Source organism: Equus asinus, chromosome 20 (assembly GCF_041296235.1).
Source record: "Equus asinus isolate D_3611 breed Donkey chromosome 20, EquAss-T2T_v2, whole genome shotgun sequence".
In the NCBI taxonomy this organism is placed as follows: domain Eukaryota; kingdom Metazoa; phylum Chordata; class Mammalia; order Perissodactyla; family Equidae; genus Equus; species Equus asinus.
The window spans coordinates 59,004,180-59,019,044 of record NC_091809.1 but is presented as its reverse complement, the minus strand read 5'-3'; the positions used below and the strand labels follow the sequence as shown (position 1 = coordinate 59,019,044).

The window sequence follows — 14,865 nt, the reverse complement described above, 5'->3', positions numbered from 1 at the left end:
TGTGAAAGAGGTATTCCAAGGGCAGACCAAAATCCTTCCTCCACTTCAAGGTAAGGGTGAGAAGAGAGGAATCAAACCCAGACCACATTCCTTTACCAAGTCAGGTTCCTCAAACCAGAAGTCTGGCCATATAGGGCGAAGTTTGAATCAGTGGAATTTTAAATTAACCTAAAATAACTTGGAAGTTGATGTTTTATGTATAAAGTATTATTGGGAGATCTACTGTCACTCCAAGAAGAGGAATTTAACACGGCACCATGGAGGACAGTAATTAAAGAAAAATAAAGTGTTTCATGTTTGCACACCACTGATAAAAACCCAGATATCATAACAATAACCTCTAGCAGAGAGGAAAATTTCACAATGAAATTCTGACAAATTATAATAGTACAACTTGGGGAACTTAATATGCTGTGCACTGGAGTAACTTCCTTCCTACCCCCAAATTTTGAGCCAATGAGTAATAGATAAAATTCAGGGACTACATTCCACTTTGTTTTGGGTATAATCTGTGTAATGAGATTTAATAATAACTGATAATGTCAGCTCCTCCTAAGAACGAGGTTCATTAACTTTGCTGCAATCCTCCCTTTATTTCTCAGCTCCTCATTTTCCATCTGTAAAATAACTTATCCATCAACTTTCTTCCCTGTTACACTCCTATTTTCCTTTGCTTGTTGCATTTCACGTGAACTGTTTATAATTCACAAGTTTCTTTCTCATGATAAGGTAAGAAAGAAGTATTAGCCCCCCAGAGACTCTTTTATCAGCTGAAAACTTGACACCATTTGTCTAAGGGAAACCTATCTTCCCAATGAGAAATATTTAATTATCCTGGCTCTAAATCCTTCGCTCTTCTAAGATTACTCCTTACACCTCAACTGTCTCAGCATGGCTACTCATATTCACGATGGACCTTATAACCTTTTGGGAATTTGAATTTCCTTTGCTAAACTTCAATTTTTGAAAGCAGATCTTCAGCTTTTACATCACTGTCAGGTTCTGTCTAAGGGTAATATTTCATTTTAATAAACTTTAATTGCTACATTAATCCAGTTCATTATCCATGTGGATTGCCATTTACTGCTCTTTTAAAATCTTTCCAACTGACTCTGTGTACACAGCCTGTAAACAAAGGCAGCTGCTGAATTTGTTCAGACTATTACCATTTGGGAGGTACCATCTACCTTTTGTTCCCAAATTAATTAGGGCAGGTGAAACTGCTAACTTTGCAAGCGAGAGAGCCGGTGTCTACGCAGGAAGCGTCTTACAGAAAGTGTATCACTTTACTCTCAGAATGGCCCATCTAACTCACTGTCATAACTCTTTTTCCAGATCTGGTAGTGATCAATTATTCAGAGCCCATTGTTTCTAGGTGATGAGAGAACAACCCCTGATGATATTGCTCAAATTATAAATTCTCTTTCTCCTCCACAGAGTAACTTTAATCAGACACTGGGGAGGGGGGATGCCAGGCAATTCTATCTGATGTGAAACATCCAAACCAAAAGCAACTTACACACACACCTACTGAAGGGGATTGCAAATTTGTCTTCTATTGAAGGTCACTAAGGACAGAAAGCTCTCTTAAAAGTGATTGTAATTACATTTTGGACAGCAATCCTTATAGGAATATTCTCTTTAATAAAATTTATTAAAAATAAAGGCATACAGAAAATCATGGAGAGGGATAAACACTCCATGGTAAGAGTTTTCCTTTAGGCATGTTTAAGAGATATCCTTAATCAGAACAATCAGAATCAGGGTTCAGAAAGCATTTTTTCCCTTATTACAGACAATAAATTTCCTTAACCATCATAGTACCCTTTATCACACAGGGTTTTAATAAGATGTCAGAGGATTCTAACTATAGTTTAAGTCACTCTTAAGCTGTGCGTGAAAATGTCATTTTGTTGGACTATAACTTAGTTATAGAGATTAAATGCTGATTTTTTCCCCCTTTCCTTCACCTCCCTAGTTCTTGATGGGATCCTGCCTTGGGCCTTGATGGATGCTGATAGTAGGAGGACTCTGTGCATGTGGGAGACGAAAAACAATGAAAAAAGCAAGATAAGGGTTCTGAAAAGAAACATCAACTATGTAAACTACTTTTATTGGATTGGCTGTGTCGTTCCAAAATTGCAATTTTTCTTGATAGAGAAGCACTAGTATATGATGGTTCTAAAACTCTAAAAGTTTTTCACCCAGCCCTTGAAGAGGCAACCTAAGGCTCAGATAATTGGTAATGTTTGATGTTACTTTATTTTTTCTTTTATTTTAATATCATAATTGATTTTCTTCCTCTTTCTGTTTGCAATATATTGTGCATTATCATCACCTAGCAAGAAAGGTCACCAAAGAAAGTCTAAGTGTTATGTGACTGGCTCCTTGGTTGGCATTAACTTGTAAGATCCCAGCCCACTGTTACATATGGTAGAAGTTACACCCATTTTACGTGCAAAAAACATGAAAGAACACTCAGTTGCGAATGAGTGCTTGGAACCCTGGGAAATCCATCACCACTCGGAAACTGAGTAACAGCAAAGAAGACCTTGGACCCCAAATGCAAAAACCTGCAACAATCGCCTCATCCAAGGAGAAAGGACTAATGGCTTGTTAGTTACTGCATATTTGAGTTGATAAATAGATTTCTCCCACATCTTCTCTTTCTTGGCAGTTGGTCATGGCCACCTGAGTACTGTTTTAAGAGGGATGCTTAGGAGAGGTCAAGGATTATCAGGAAATAATCATAATTGGTTAGTGACATTTATGACTGGCATCAGAAGGGAAGTGGGATGTGAACAGATGTGTGTCAAATGATGGCTAGATACTATTAACACAATTTCTTAACTGTTTACTCTTTAGCCAACTTCATAATTCATAGTTCTAGACTCTCTGGAGAGCAAAATGAATTCCTTTTGGGTCTTGAGTCTCCCTGAAACTCAACAAAGCATAAACATCCCAGATATCGCAAAGAGAATGTTCTGGAACATTGATGATAGGACTTGAAAAGCAGAGCTAGGTTAAATCTTTTGGACGGCTGTAAGCAGTCCAGGGAAATAGCACAATTGTGGGACTTGAGGGATGTGCTGCAATGTAGAAGACGGCACCAAGAGGGATGACGTCTATCAAAACGGAGTATGGAGATTAGAGAGGGATGAAGAATTTTGCCTAGGGTTAACACTGATCAAAATGGAAAGAAGGAGCAAAAAATTAGAAAAAAATCTCTACTGTAAAGCTGTTTCTACTATGAGAATAGGAATAACAAATAAGGGGAAATACCTGAAAGAGGGTTGGTTTGTTGAAAATGCATTGTTGGAAAAGGAGATCAGACCAGGTAGAAGCAGAGCACATTTCTCACTGGACTGTGTGCACATCGGGCGTCATCTAAATTCTGTGGGTTATTTGCTAAATTTCTGATGGCTTGCATCTATCACACCATTCTATCTGATACCAAAAGAAGTCCAATTTTTTCAGAAGTTTTTTTTAACTTAAAGTCAATCTCAGAATTTACTTTCCTCTCATACTATTAGTTTATACTTTTTATATCCATAGCTATATGACTATTTATATGATGAGTAAGACCACTGCAGGAGAAAAGAATGTGTTCAGTAAGAATCATCATTTGTCTAAGGCTTATTCAACTGATTTTGAATGAAAGATGACCTCTACTGCCTTATGGTATCAATTGTATATAACACAGTGAATACTGAATGATACTTATTCTGGGTATCATTGCTATGTAGTAAACTACTCGAAAACTTAGTGACTTAAAACAGGGACATATATTTTACTCACAAATCTGCATTTGGACAGTGCTCGGTGGAAACAACTTGTCCCTGCTCCACTCAGTCAGCTGGAGTGGCTCACCCGTTGGAGGCTGAATCATCTGAAGGCCTCACATGTCTGGCACTTAATACTGGCTGTTGGCTGGGATCTCAGCTGGAGTTGCGGCCAGAACACCTACACATGGTCATTCCATGGCTGCTTGGCTTCCTCACAGCGTGGCGGTTGAGTTGCAAGGGCTAATTTCCATGAGGACCAGGAAATGAGCTGGAGAAGGTTGAAGACTTTTTATGACTTAGCTTTAGAAGTCACACAGCATCACTTCTGCTGTAGACACAGACCCACTTAGAGTCAAGAGGAGGGAGTGTAGATCTCATCTCTCAATGGGGGAATGTCAATGTCACATTGTAAGAAAAACATGTGGGTTGGGATATGTTTTCCATCTTTGGAGAATGTAATAAATCTGCTGCAGTCCTAATTATGTGCTGCCTTTAGTAAGATGGAGAAAATCAGCACTCTAGTAGTTTTCTATATTTTGTGGCTCAGATGAGGTATCTAAAATAGGAAAGACTAAGGCAAAGGACCTGGACATCTATTACAAATGATGACACAATACCTAACACTCAGCAGGCATCCGTAGACTCCTCCCCTACCACCTGATTAAGTCCCATCCTTTCTACGGGATTACCAAGGGCTTTGTCAAATTACACCACATAATTAAAACTAAATTTTAGTTCTGTTCTAGATTTAGGTTATTTCATTCTAAAATGTCTTTTAAAGTGCTAACCCTATTATGCATGGGAAATATTTATCAATTATAGAATCTGATTTAATGGAATAATAAGTAGCATGAAGAGATTTGTCTATGTTTCATAACCAACAATAAATTCAATGCCTCTTAATGTATTATGGTATAAATATTCGTTGTGTTTCAAACTAGGGGAGAAAGAGATGAGTAGTAATTAAAAAAACTTTTCCAAGTTCTCGTAGCTTGTCAAATGGTATAACTGAGTCTACATGGGGTTTATAATCAAAATTACATAGGTTCAAAACTTGACTGGCATTTTGTAGGGATGACATTAAAAATAATCACAATAATGATAGTAATAATAGTTAACATTTATGGAATATTTCTTCTGAGCCAGATATTTTGTTAAGAACTTTGCATGCATCATGTAATTTGCTTTTTTCAGTGATCCTAGGGTGGAAATTATGATTAACTCTATTTACAGAGGTCACACAGTAAGTAATAGAACTGATATTTGAACATATTCAGTTTGACTCACTTTCTCACCTACTATGCAAGTTCCTCAAATTTCCTGGGCATCCTTAGCTATATAATAGGACATCATTCCTACATGAAGGAGAATAAATAAGACCACATATATGAAAAATTGTAGCACATGGTAGGCACTTCAATCCTAATTTTACTTCCTCTTTAGGGATCAAGAAGTCAGTTCATAACTGGGATGGTCTAGACACAACTATTGCTGTCTGATTTAAGCAACATCTGTGTCTTTCATGGTTATAGACGGCGAGGGCTGGAAGGGGCCTTCAATGTCTAGCTCTACTCCTTGTTTTGCAGCTGAAGAAACTCGAGGGTTAGAAGGTTAAGTGACTTATCCAGAGTCACAGAACTAGTAAATGGCAGAGCTGGGAGCTAACTCTAAGAATGGTGCTCTGCAAGCATATCATGCCACCCTCTAATTTCTTTAACAAGTAATTATATTTTAACAACGTGAAAAAATAAGCTAATCATTAGGTACATAAAATTTGCTGACAATTCATGTTTTATATTGATAATTTTATAATTAAATTTCATGTTTTATTAAACAATGATTAGTAATGCACATTTTTTTTTTTTAAAGATTTTATTTTTTCCTTTTTCTCCCCAAAGCCCCCCAGTACATAGTTGTATATTCTTCGTTGTGGGTCCTTCTAGTTGTGGTATGTGGGACGCTGCCTCAGCGTGGTTTGATGAGCAGTGCCATGTCGGCGCCCAGGATTCGAACCAACGAAACACTGGGCCGCTTGCAGCGGAGCGCGCGAACTTAACCACTCGGCCACGGGGCCAGCCCCAGTAATGCACATTTATATGTATTTACAAATGCCTGAAACTGAAATTTCATGGCATCCTCAATGATTGTTAAGTTGCTAGCAAGTAACTCACCCCATTAGGGTTAATTATTATACCTAATAACACTCATGCTGGAAACTCCTACTTAGACTAATTACTCTCATAAATCTCTTTAGAGAAGTGTAAAATTCTCATTACTTAAATGATAAAACAACTAATCTTTGCTCCTTGTCCCTCTGAGATAAGATCAGATTGCCAAGACTGCCACAGTTGAATGATATTTTAAAGTAATTAATAAGGCTCCAAGAACCAAGGCCCTACAGAGCTCATGAAGATGCTCAGAAACAGGGCAGGAACTTTGGAGACAAAAAAAAGGAAATATGGAGGGTCTACCTTTACATTTTTGAAAGGACTATTTTCCATCCTAGCCTGACTTTCAAACTTTCATTGTAGATGGAGATCCTTGGATATGTTGTATAATTTGCTGTCACCTAAAATTGCACTGTGTTCAATTTTTCATTCATCCATTTTTTCAACAAATACACAGAAGCACTGAGGATAAACCATGAATGGACAGACACTATCACTCCCCTCAGAGTTTGCAGCCCAGAAGACAGGCAGGTAAACAGACAATCCCAATATCATATGACTTGGGACACTTTTGCGTGACTTTTTCACATAACTGCATTTTCCCATGGACTTCTTCATCCATTGCCACTGCTGGCAACTCACAGCCACCACATGGCCTCACCACGTCACCCAGTTTGTAGCTCCAAGAAATGAGTCATTAACTTATGATACATCCCGTGCCTCCATTTGTTCGTTGAAATGACCATGTCATAAGTATACCATCAGGAGACAGAAACTACACCTGTTATCTGAACACAGAGCATTTAATATAAAAAATAATTAAGTAGATATAAAGTTGTTAACAGGTAATTAAAGGAGTAAAAACAAAACTGAGGTGGGGGGGAGATGGCAACTGCAGGAACAAAGGTAAAGGTTGGAATTATTAAAACTTAGAAACTTGTAGCAGGGGACCTGTGGACCCAAGTGGCAGCTCTCCAAGGAGAGCACAGCTCGGCTGGTGCTATCTTCTCTGGGCAGAGAGGAGGCATGATGAAGCTGTTCCCGCAAGTGTTGGAAAAACCAAAAACTGATTCAGCAGCGACTAGGACCTGCTGCTACTGGGATGGAGAACATTCCTGAGGTGACTCTAATAGTAACAGGAAGGCCACAGAAAACCCACAGGAGCAAACAGAAGGCAGCTTGTCTTTCTCCCTCCTCCAGTATTGTAGTCTCCCTCCAGCGCCCCCTACTGGCAGAGTACTAACAGGGGACGTCTGGCAAAGCAGAAATACGGTTTTCGGAGTCCCAGCTCCAGCACCATAAAACAGAGTATTCAAGGGTGAGTTAGGAACAAGGGGAAATAATAACTAGGACAAATGAGAAACCAACAGAGTAGCCTCTGGACTTTTGTCCTCAAAGCCTTTAATCCAATGCCAGACAAATGTCCCTTGGGCTCTTTCTATGTAGTTCTGTGAGGGCAGGTCCTCCTCCTATGTGGGGAAGGAGGTCACTGGAAGGGAGTCTGGCTGGGTGTGATTATCCTGAAGCCTTTGTTATTCCATCTTCTTATTACAGATTAATACACACAGTTATCTCAATACCCACAGAGACAGTCACAATATTTTCCTTTTGTGGCTCCTTGGCCCATATGTCTTCATAGGGAAGTGGTACATATTCAAAGCTGCTCCTAGATCCACTGGCTCATTCTGTCTTGCCAACATCCTGGTAAGAGTTATGATGGGAATACAGAGTTCCTTTGCTTTACACTAAGGGAGCCTTCAATATGCCTTTTTGCTCAGAATTGACTGAGAAATTGGTTACTGGCCCAGCAGCTGGCTGCATTATCTTGTGGGGAGAGATGAGAGGTGCGGCTCTAGGAATGAATTGGGGATAGTTGAGGATGGGTTTTTTTAGAAGGAAGGATGAAAAGAATGGATTGGGTTCAGAGAACGACACAGGAACTCTTGGGGAGAGAATACAGACGTTATATAGTAATGGTTTATATGCATTTTTTGTACACACATTTCTAAAAGCTAGAAATTTGGTGGGAACGCTCACAAGGTCAAAACATTAAAGTACTCCAATAAACCACAGTAGCATCAATATCACAATTCCACAACAGTATAGCAGTATCTCTTACGAAAGCACCTAAAGTAAACCTACTAATCACTAATTGGCCCTTCAGCACCATGTAACTGTTTGAGTAAAATTACTTACTGCCCTGAGCATGCTCTGTTATATTTTCTTGTATGTTTCAGATAACCCACCATCTTTCCTTGGTGCCAGCCTGATGCCGTGCCACATCTCTAATATCCTATTCCTGTCGGATTGGAGTTTGCTCCACCTGCGTTGCCTAAGACACTCACTCTAATGTTCCAGCTCATGGGTGTCACCATAATAGCCAGCTTCCTCAGTTGTAGCAAAAATAAATTTTACATATCAATAAAAATTTCTGTGAATTCTTGTGTCTTCTTCTTTACAATGTGAAGATGGATGGGCAAGACATTTGTTCTGAAATAGTGCCTGACCTAGTAAGTATTATATATATATATGTCAGCTTAAAAAAATATTAAGATAGTGAGTTATGGTTTAGGAAAAGACAATGGCAGTTGTGGTGTATCAAAGAAAGGAGGAAGGGTAAGAATATACAACCATCTTTCTAATTCAGTCTCTTGGCCCAGTGATTTAAATGTAAGTTAACCCTATTGGCAAACACTCTCATATGGAAACTATAATGAAATAATTCTGATAAGTTTGGTTTTGAAACACTGATGTCAAATCTCACAAAAATGGCACAATGATGTGGTCTTGTTTGGGATATCACTGCTTAGAAATCTGGCAACTGTACTGAATAATATATTTTATTTGTAAAACTGTGAGGGCCAGACCAATTTAACAGATAAAAATAGAAATGAGAGATGGAGTCTCTCCCAGTGTCAATGGTCTTTCTTTGCTTTAGTTTTTAATCGTCAAGGCAAACCTAATCTATAGTCCAGACCTGTACTGTCCAACACACTAGACATCACAGCCATGCAGCTACTTAAATATAAACCTCAATTTAAATAAAATTAAAAACTCAGTTCTTTAACTGCACTAGCCATGTTTCAAGTGTTCAATATCCGCATGTGGCTAGTAGCTGCCATACTGGACAGCACAGGTATTAGAACATTCCGTCACTGCAGTAAATTATATTGGACAGCATTGATAGACTGAACCTATAGTCAGGGGCACCAGGGCTGGGTCTAATTATTTCTAGAATTTTTCTAACAGAGGCATGTCCACATTAAATTTAAAAATATAGGAAGGAGAGGTAGTAATTATTTATTTTCTTTCCCTATTGCCACATTTAAAAGAGAAAAATTCTGCAATAATGTATTTATTTCTCCATTATCATTAATTATAATTTGACTGGGTGCATGGGAAGGCTTATCCCTGAGTACCTCTAGAGTATCTAGGGTGACAGATCCTAGGATGTCCACCCAGAATCTTCTTGTCTGAAGATTACACAGTTTCAAAGAGGGCTATTGAGAGGGAGTTACAAAGATCTCCCAGGACTCATGATACATTTATGTGTAACATCTACCCAGGTAACTCATTAAACACTCATTAGGAGTTTTCTTGTTAGGGACAATAGTCACTGCTGTATCTCCGGGCTGCATGGGAAACAGTTAACTTGCCCCGCCACAGAAGCACTGGCTAGAACAGTCAGCAGCCCCCTCTTTTCCCACTTACACCACAGAGGGTTCTCCAGAGCTAATTATTTGGTACTGATGATGCCTAATATGAGAAGAAGGCACCAATGTTTATGAGCATCCACCAAATGTCACAACAACTGGGAAAAGTAAGTAATCTTATTCCCATTTTACAGATTGTCAACTGAGGCTCATGAAGTTTAAGTAATTTGTCTAAGGTCTCATAGTCAGGAAATGAGCCCAAGATTTGTAAAAAAAACAAAAACAAAAACAAGATGGGGGGAGGCTTTTTCCCTCCATACCACACATCCTCCCATATGCCCCAAGCAATTTTTCCTTAGGGATCCAGACCTTGTTCTGCTACCAGTTATATTGTTTTGGGACATCTTGCATCAATAGATTGAGGATAAGCACCTTTCAAAAGTTGAAGAGATCATACACACAGAAACATTTTCCTGCATCATCCTATTCCCCATGAACACTGAGCTCTAAGCCAAAGGGAGTGCCAACAGAAGCAGCTGTGTTGCTAATGTTGGCATGTTAATAGACATCTGCATAAAAAAAGAACTCGGAGAAATGTTATTACTTCTCACTCCATCTGCCTTTCCTAACCTACCTTTCTTTTCTAGGTTACAGGTGAGTCCTCCAAGGCCAGTGCTCAGAAAGATGCCTTTCTGCCCTTCCCTGGAGGGCACAGATCACATCTATGGCTGAGGTAGAGCAACAGCTAACTAGGACCGCACAAAATCAGAGATGTAACAAACCAAGATCAACACAGCGCCCTCATTTACCTGGCTCACAGGCTCCAAGGATGCTCACATAGAGCAGAGCGACTACACACAGCACAGGAATGGAGGCTGCCTCCTCTTTGAAGTTTCTGTTTGAACCCGCTGTGGCAAGGACAATTTGGCAGCCTAACAGCACGCACCAGCTCCTTTGTGTACCATTGCATGCCTTTGCAGCTCATGTTCTAGTTTCAGATGCTAAAATCATTTTATTTGAACCAGAATGAGACACGAGTTTTTTCTTAGGCATGAGGGTGTCATAAATGTCAGAGTGAATTAAAGATCCTTAGAAAATTCTTACAAGCCTAAGAATTTTTTTTCTCCTAGATTTTGAGCCCAGAACTCTACATGTATATTTCATAAAACATGATTTTCCTTTCTGACTTGCTTCTGAAAGTTTGCCTTTAATGAACTTCTGCACAATTGCATAGTTCTCTATTACCCGTGTGGCACATGTCTGAAAAATTTCTACTGAACTGTGACACGAGATGATGTATTACTCAGCAGCCTGTTGTTATGATTCAGGTAGCTTTGTATAGTTAAAAAGAGAGAAAAGTAGTGAAATGCATAAGTAAAACAATACTTGTAATCTGCACGAAAGCTAATTTGCTAATTTGATATACAGTAGATGTAATATGTTTTGATCCTATTGAAGCATATTATGCAGTGTCTTGTGAAATCTTATTTGCAAAATTAATTTAAATTACCTTGGAAGATTGCTGACTGAAGGGCTGTAAACAAGGGTAGCAATAATTGGCAAAACTGTAAAGAGCAGCATTCAGTCACTGAGAGGGAAGGCTGTCAGTCCTGGCAGACTGGAGAAGGCGGTGGGCGGAGGAGAGAGGGAGGGAGAGAGGGCTTGAGACTTACCCAAATGTCAGAGAAGCTAATGATGAAGTGGATTCTTAACGTTTCATTCCCTCTTATCCTTAACCACGCCCATCATCATGTTTTGTTTGCTTTTTAGAACAGAGAGAATGGAAACCCATTTTCTTTATCTTTTTCGCAGCCTACTGTGGAATTTTTCCACACACCCTCCAGTCATTGGATCTCAGCCCTACTCTGCACCTAGTATGGAGATTCAGCACATCCTTCCTCTCACAACCATGCAGACTGCCAAAGTCTCCATCCATGGATGAGGACTTTTTCTTAGAGTTGGTATTAACTGGGACACTGGTGTTACTCTTTGGTTTGACAAATATTTATGGGTACCTTCTATGTGCTGTGTTGTATATATAGTATACTTCTACGTTCTAAGAGCTAGGTTTACAATTGCGAACACAGCGCTGTCCCTGCTTGCAAGATTTTCCCTATTCCCCAGTGCAGGGGGAGTACAGGTATTTACAATACACTGTGGATTCCCAGCCAAAGATAACCACCCTTGCTTTAGCCAGCCATTTTGTGAATTCATGCTCCCAGAATCAAAGGCAAAAAACAAAATTTCAAGGGCATTTTCTGTGACCGGGCCTTGGTGTAAAACAGGGAACCCAAGTGTGTTGCCTGAGGCCACCAATACCTTCGGAGTCAGGCCAACCCAACACCACAGAGGTAGGTAGGTTAGAGACACTCCATTTGATAAGTGGAGATTTAGAAAATTGAGGCATCTTCAAGGACTTAAAGATTAATAAAAATATTTATTTTATAACACCAAAAGTTTCAGACCTCAAATCTCCTCTACCCATCCTAACATGGTGGTCACATATATGACCGTCCATCACTACTGGGTCTATCAAAGGACAGCGATGGCATACGCTGGAGCTCCAAGCAGAGGAAAGCACCAGAAATTTCAGACACCTGAAAAGCATGTAAATTGAGAACACTTTTGAATTAACGGTTATTTAGTTCCATTTGAGAACAACGACTTTAACCAGTCTCTACTCCAGCCATTTTGTAGCCAGAGCAGGGCTTCATGAATTATAAAAACACAGCCCAAGAAACATGTTCCACCTCAGGGGATATTTTGAATTAAAATACTAGAGGTCACACAGTGCTGATTTACCATAAACCTATGTCCTCCATGCAGGAATTTTACATGGTAAGAATTTATGTCTACCATTTACAAAGACAGTTTATGTGTTTACCCAATTGACAAATTCAGGCTCAGCTATGCTGCAATCTACATTTTAACAGAGCAGGAGAAATACTTGAAGTAATAATGGCCAGAAACTTCCCAAAATTGATAACAGACAACAAAACAGATCCAGGAAGCTCAGAGAATACCAACCAAGATAAATAACAAAAACAAAATAAAACAAAAACACCTATAAAAACAACCAACCAACCAACCAACCAATAACAAACTCACACTTAGGTGCACCATATTCAAACTGCAGAAAACCAAAGACAAAGAAAAAATGTTAAAGGAAGTGAGAATGGGGGGTAGGGTGAAGGGAAACAGCACAAAGATAAGAATCACAGTGGAGTTCTTGTCAGAAATCATGCAAGCAAGAAGAGAGTGGAGTGAAATATTTAAAGTGTTGAAAGGCAGCTTTGACTCCCAGGTGCTTTGCTCATCTTCCAAAAACTTCAACTCCATGCACACATAATTTGTCTAATATTTCTTATACTAAAAGGCCAATTCTTGGCTGAAGATTTGGAAACCTAAATTTTACTCTTACTTTGGCAATAATCATGGATCCAATTTCCTTGGCTATAAATGGAAACAGAAACATCTTCCTAATTCACAGAAAGTAGTCACTCTTCAATAAAATAATACTTAATGAACTCATAACCAGAGCATTACCATTTAGTTAAACAGAACTTGCCACTTTCTAATGGTTATAATTAACTGGGGTATTTTTCTTATGAATAATTTATTCCTTTGTTTGGTTGCAAGTAAAAAGATTGTTTTTTAAAACTAAGAAAATTTTAAAAAGGAGATGCACTGGTTCATAAAAATGAAAAGTCACATTTAATGTAGGCATCAGGCATGGTTGGATACCAGCTCTATTTCTCTGTGACGATTCACTCATCTAGCCCTCCTCAGTATATTGGCTTCATTCTCAGGCCAGCTTTCCTCATGATGGCACAGTGTCTGTTGTAGTTCCAGGATTTACATTTACATAATATATAGACCAAAGGAGAGAGAATGTCTCTTCTACTATCTCCCTCAGAAGAGCAAAGAATTTTTTTTCTAATAAACCCCCAGAAAACCTCTCAAGTTTTATTGGAACAAATGGGGTTGTATGCCCATTTGTGAACCAATTCTTCTGCCCAGGGGAATGCCATATATTGATTAACTTACGTCTGGGCTTCTGGTGACAGGGAGACTAGATCATCTTCATTGGGTTACAATAATCAAGGCCATTCCTAATGCTAAACAAGGGGTTGACTCTGTACCAAGTACATGGTGCTTTGAGAGATAGCCAAATGAAGGTTTGGGTCTTCTTATGGAAGGGGGTGAGAAAAACGGATGGAAGAGCAACCAATGAATGTCTGCTATACTTGTAAAATATACAATTTAGCAATTTAAATATTCTGCCACAGTTTTCACCAGACATGGATAGATATTGAGTGACTTTAGATGAGGCCAACTTCAAAACAAATGATGCTGGCCTGATATCAGTTTGCCTACATTAAACCCAGCATATATGAGGTTAAAACCAGAACTCTCTTTCCCTGCTTATTTCCTGGCCCCATGGCTCCAAAGTCCACTATCAGCCATGAAGACAAACAGCCAAGGTCACCAACCTGTAAATTTCCTTATCATCTCCTCCTCTTTGCAAACAGCCTCCAAAGGTTGAGCACAGGCTGGTGGGAAAGCTCCAACCAGCAAGGCCACTGACTCCCCCACCATCTACAAGCAGCCACATTCCTCACAAACCTTTACAACTCCTTGCCTCCCCTCTTTCAGGGAGACAAAATAAAATGAGACAAACTTGAGGGCTCACTCTCATCTCCTGGTTGGTATCATCCAAATAAAAACACTTTCTCTGCCATAAGCCTGGTGTTCTAGTTTTTATTTGGCCCCTCTTGTGTGGCGGGTAAAGAACCTATGTTTGTAGGAGGTAATAAAATGACTCCACAGAATTTTAGGAAATCTCAAGACTCAAATACTACATTCCACAATAATGGGTGTACGTATGGAGACTTACAGCACAATTAAGAGAATTATGAATTGTGTTGGTAATAATATATAAGCACCTAAAGAGTTAATGAGATAAACATAAAGCATTTGGAATGAAGCTATGTGCAATAAGTGCTCAATAAACATGAGCTTGTAATTCTTTGTAAAGCAAAATAACTGACTCCACACTACTTTCAAAGTGTCATGATTTTGAAGTGACTCTTGGACCTTATATTATTTGTGCTGAAACTTGACGCATTTACATCTTTAGGCTTTTTCATATTCAGATTTTTTCATCTTGTTCTTTCCTCCTTAACTGCACTTATTAGATGGTTGCTTAATTTTATTCCTTCATTCCTTCCTTCATTCATGATACAGCTCCATATCAAA

The 14,865-nt window shown here is 39.1% G+C and overlaps 1 long non-coding RNA gene across 1 annotated transcript in view; it reads left to right on the top strand.

Moving 5' to 3' along the window:
* Positions 1-8,389, top strand: part of LOC139041224 (uncharacterized) — a 69,141-nt gene extending 60,752 nt beyond the window's left edge. The window contains exon 4 of the long non-coding RNA XR_011496050.1: positions 8,191-8,389. This is a non-coding gene — a long non-coding RNA (uncharacterized lncRNA). The remainder of the gene's footprint in view (positions 1-8,190) is intronic.
* Positions 8,390-14,865: the final 6,476 nt, after the last annotated feature.